We start from the raw sequence: 5,847 nt of genomic DNA, 5'->3' as shown, positions 1-5,847 counted from the left end.
CAGTTTTTTTTTGAAAGAGACTAAGGACAACTTATAAAGTATAAAAATGGAAACTATACGGATATTTTCATTCATTACCGATGTGCAGATTGTGCTAAAAAAATAAATGTATACATTTTCAGTTGATGATCGATGACGTAATCTGTGATCTCAAGACTTTAACAGCTTTTTGTAGGCTACTATTGAGAAATTTTAATCATTAACAAAGAAAACTTGCGTATCCATAATAGTAGCCTAGGTAAGCAAAGTATCCAATATAAATTGCTATTTGAAAGTGCAGTAGTTGCCTTAAAAAAATATTTTTGATGTTACCACATATCAAAAAACTTTTTTAACATCTGTTTAATAGAATTTCTCGTAACCGGTATTTGTATTTCAAGGGTTCATGTTGAAATGAACTGACAAAAGGACTCGGCACCCGGAGCTCCTGGATCACGCGAACCGTGCATTTGCTTATAAAGCCCGCCTAAACCTACTTCCCTTGAAATCAAAACCAAGCCATGGCCACCCATATAAACCTGCCATATGTCGCGCGTGTGGGAAAGCGGAAGAGACTCTCCCTCATATATTGAACCACTGCCCTACCGTGATGCCTGTTGTCACGGAACGACACAATTCAGTATTGTGGGAGATCGTGAAGCATGTACCTGCCGAATGGCAACCCTTGCTTACCATAGATAGTACGGTTCCACAACACGTGGAAGCGGGCGGTGCTGATCTGCGCCCTGACATTGTCCTGCAACGCCCTGACGGTGTCACGGTTGTATGTGACGTCACTTGCCCGTTCGACTACGGCGCGGATTCCCTTCGAAAAGCCGCCGACAGGAAACACGACAAGTACGGCGAGTTATGTGTAAACATATTGGAAGACAGGAAGCGCCCTTGCAGGGACGTCCTGTCACTTCCGTTCGTCGTAGGCTCCCTCGGGAGCTATGCTCCGTTGAGCTCTCGGGCTTTGGCGGTCTTGGGTGTTCCTGCTCGTGGGGTAGCAGAGGTGGCTAGAAAAGTGGCCTCCCTCTCAATCGAAGGTTCCCTCCGTGTCTGGAAAGCTTGGAACGCCGGGCTCACTCGTGGAGGGGCTACGTCATAGAAAAGACGATTCCAGCGATCAGAAGCTCAATTCCCCAACAGCAGAAGCTATGCAGTAAGCATCCGAGCGCGCAAGACAGCAAACCCGCCAGTAATTGTGTGACGTCATAGTATGTTAAATCCATTGTTTCATTATCAATTTACCTGTAAACAATTGTCGTTTCATCAGCATGCTGCAGCTCAATGAAGAATACAATCATCATCAATAAAATAAAATAGCAATATATGAATTAAGTATATATTGCATATCGTGAATGGACTCATATCATCATCAATGACGTAATATCATTAACAACACTGGATCTGTATTTTCTAATTTCAATATTTTAGATTATCACACACTACCTTCTCCCGATATGCTGCTCTTTCCCGCTCGGATCAACCTCGCGTTGCTTTTAACTCATCGATAATCATGATTTCCCGATCAACTCGATGCAACCTCCAAAGTTTCATCCCACTATTCTATATTTTTCCTGGTAACGTAGCCTAGTCATATCTACGCTTCGATCGCTAGTCCCCCCGACCCATCTGGGCGAACCTGCCTCAACGTCTGGCCAGTGCACATCCGTGCTCGTTGGTTCAACGTCAACACTTTTTCGGTAGGTAAAACATACAATATATTCCCACTTACCATCTTTTTTTTTACACCAATTAATTGAGCCTTTGCTCCAGATTTTATATAATTTTCGTCTCCCACGAGTATTCAAATCGTCCTTGTAGCTAAGCTTCTCTTCCTCGTGGGAGACCCCAAAGTTTATCCGCTCTGCCTACGGGCAGACCGGGTATAGGAGTCAAACGTACCTGTGTTACGGTCACGTGATGGAGACGTGGGCGCTGCCTGGCTTTATAAAACTTCTGTCGCCCGGCCCGTCGTGAGCTGACCTTTTTGCGTTTGCAGAAAGCAAATCCCGTCTCCCTGGCCCGTTCCGCCATTCTAACTTTTGCGGACGAGTCGCACAAAAATCTCGATCCACACTTTCCTTCCACAGGTACCTAGACTCCCCAGCCTGGCCCCCGCGACCTAAGCTGGTGGACTTCCCTTCCGGGTGCATCGCCACCCCATAATCACGCCGCTCCCCGCCTCCACGGGGCGTGGCAGGCCGGTTCTTTAAAGTCTCTGACCTGGCTATGTTTATTGTGTTCTTCTCGCCGTGTCAATTATTTTGTACTCGTGCGTCGTTGACCAAAATAAAACAGTTCATCATTTTTGTTACTTTATACGTAGACAGGGGTACCATGACTATAGCGGACAAAGCGTGAAATTTTAGATACATATTTTTATGTTTTATCTACAATAGAAAATTCGTGAATACACAATCAGATTTAAGTTGTTGTGTGTTAGCATTTTTACACATTTTCTAATCAAGAGTATTTTTTGAGAAATTTTGTTTTTTCTTGATTATTCTATATTTTTTCTAATCTGAAAAAGAAATTGCAATGATCAAAAGCAAAGTCTGTTTTCCTAATTTAATGTTTAATTTTTATTTTACTTATTTGACATTCATCTCATCATGTAAATTCTCAATTTCAAGCTTGCTTGGCTCGTACTCTTTGTATACACTGCCCCGATAGCTCAGTTGGTTAGCGCGTGACTTTTGGAACGAAGTAGCTTCAAGATTAAGCGGCGATGCTTCGACTCTTGGGGTATGCGCTTGAGCAACGCACGCTAAGGACTGATCCCCATTCAGCGGCATCTAATGGATGGAATGATTTCCTAGCAACAAGACTTCAACAATCGGAAACTTCACTCTGTCAATCTCGGTGACCAGACCTGCGTCAGTGATTCAAAGCCTCTACAAGTATGCGAAACTGCCAAGATAAAGCCCTGCTAGAAGCTTTCCCAGTCTAAGGATAAAGATTCAATCAATTAATTACCAATCAATTAATCAATTGAATTCTGGAACAATTATTTTTTGTTCTTTTTCGCAAAGAAACTTTGGACAGAATGACAAGTTTATTGGGATATCAAGCATTAAACAGTCAAATAAATGGTCGAATAGTTCTACTTGTGAAATAATAGATGAAAATTCTTAAACTGACGAATGATTTAACGGCCTTTTGGCCGCAGGCGCCTCCTATCTGCTAAATGTCTTCACGTAATTTTGCGTCATTTACATGTGTTTTTTTGCTTGCGCAATTAAGCGTCATGCAATTTTGCCTCTCCTCTGTTGTGTCGTTTTATTCTTATGAGTTATTTTTTTCGATTTTGCGTATGTAGATCAGTTTTGGTATTTCGATTTATGTAGAACATTAGTCAGTTGGTTACTTGAAAAAGGCTAACATGAGTGTGGCCGAAAACGTTTGCAATTTTTAGTTTATTTTTATGTTATCATGTTAAATACCGTGTGGTTGTTGGGTTTTATTTGTCCATTTTAAAATCAAAATGTGTAGTATAGCCTATCGCCCAAGCTACGCATATTGATTGCGACAAATTCCATCATCGCGTCAATTTTATCCTCCTAGTACGAGCAACTTTAATGTTACGTCGAAACGTTTATAAAACAAAATTATGTTTTATTTTGACCGAAAATTCATTTATCTTCTTTGATTTCGAAATTATAGCAACTTGTTTTTTTTTATGCACTGAAAAAATGTTGAAATGCTAATGCATCAGTATCGTAAGTTTACAAGGCAAAAAGCGGCAAAAATGCGTGGAATTGCGTAAAAACTGTTTATTCTAAAGTAAACTGTCTACTTTCGCTTAGAGATGTTTCAAACAAGACACAACGTATTTCAAAATTTGGTTTCGTTTGATAAATGAATAATAATTAATCACAGGGTTTGTAGAAATTTTTATCATTTTTGATCTACGTTTGTCTGTCGCCAAGTAAAAGCAAAGCACTGCAACGAGTGTTTAAAATTCGTTTTTGCTACAAAATGCGATCTTATCTTGTCACTAAACTAAAAAACGTCTTTGTATTCTATAAGACCGGCCAATTTCTGAATGGACAGTGGATTGCATTCGTAATTTACATTGTATATTTGCATTGCACATTAAACCAACAAATTTTTAACAAAAAAAAACGTACAGTAAAGTTAGTGAAACTTGCTTGACTATATTGTACCCTCGCCATCAGCACAACTGCAAGCCTATATTTTGTGATTTGTCAAAGGCCAACTGTAGATTCGTTTTTGCCGAGAAGTAAGCGTGAGTAAAAATGGTCTCATGCAAATTTTTTTTTTCGAAACCTTCCCAATGAAAAATTTCTGCTTACGCCACTGAGAGATAGTTATTTTTCAATTGTTTATTGTGATATTTTTTTCTTATGTTATTTGCTTCCTCTGAGTAAATTTAAACACTTTTTTACCAAAATGGTGTTTTTAACAATCGTTGCCACTTACATCGAGCATTTGTTTTAAATAGCAGGAAGGCAAAGAAAACAACAAGGATAATGGTAATGAGCTTTCCACACAATACAACCCAGTTGCATTTTACAAGTAAACAGGAAAAACTTTTTAAAACCTAACTTCTGCCGTTGATCGCTTGCGGTCTGCCCAAAGCACGGGCACAAATTAATACGCGCTACACTCTTTTCATTCATAAATAATCTGTTTGAAAGGCAAACTTTTTGAAATGTACTGGAGACAAAAGTAAATGATTGTTAAAACATAAATTTTTATTGCAACACATTTTATTGATAACCAGATGCTTTTAAACAGTTTAGTTACATGGCTGTACAAAGTTTTTAACTCGAACAAAATTCCATTTCTCGTGGTATAAAGTATACTGTAAACATTATCTATTTAAAAAAATAGCGAAAATATTCGAAACTGTAAGTTTGTTTGCCCTTCAAGCTTAAATTACAGGTCTTCAAAAAGTGGTAGGAGATTTGATTTGACTTTTATCTAGTTTGTATATTTATGGTGATTTCTTGATACCAAATCTGATGAATAATGTTCAGAAATACCATCAACTCATATCCAGTACAATGTGTTTTTATCTCAGTTTTCGAAAACTATTTGGTAAATACAGCGCAACAAAATGTTGCAGCAACAATCTTATGAAGGTTACGGTCAAAGTACGCATTTGATGGAAGCTTAGCTACTTGTACAAAGTCCTGGTGTAGGTTATTTTTGATTAAGGCAGCCTAATAAGGTACTTTGCGCACACCATGTGTTGTCCGAATTGCTTCATTCTGATATTCCAAGCTTTATGTTATGTAATGAGAACCAGTATTCTTGTTATACGGTTAATCAGATTTTTGTTGCATAATCGTTTCAAAATTTCACGTCGTTTTAAATATGAGTTTCAAAATTTGTTCTACAAAAAATGAGCTGTCAGATTTTTGTGTTTCAATGACATTTATTATCAGTACTGCTAAAAGAAAACAAAGCAATACAATGTGTTCACGGGAAAGGGTCTTGGTCGAGTTAAGCAAAATCATTTAAGTCCAATTTAATTTATTACAAAAGTGGTAGAAAAATATGCATTGTGTTGTGTTGTTGTAACAACACATTAATATACAACCAATATAATCAGTCCACCCTGTTAGCTCAGTTGTTACGCGCTCGACTTAAGATCGGCTCTCCGGGTGTGGGCTTGAGCAACGCATTTCAGGACTGCTCTCTATTAAGCGGCATATTGTGGATGGAATAGTTTACAAACAACAACACTTCAACAACTAAGGAAACTTCAATATATCAATCTCTGTAACCGACCTTGCGTCAAAAGTCTCAACAAGTATGCGAAACTACAAAAAATGACCAATCAAAGGCTTTGTCAAGCCGAGAATAAAAATTCATAAATAACCAACCAAC

This window comes from Aplidium turbinatum, chromosome 3 (assembly GCF_918807975.1).
Source record: "Aplidium turbinatum chromosome 3, kaAplTurb1.1, whole genome shotgun sequence".
In the NCBI taxonomy this organism is placed as follows: Eukaryota; Metazoa; Chordata; class Ascidiacea; order Aplousobranchia; family Polyclinidae; genus Aplidium; species Aplidium turbinatum.
The sequence above is the reverse complement of the archived record's forward strand: the minus strand, read 5'-3'. Positions refer to the sequence as shown.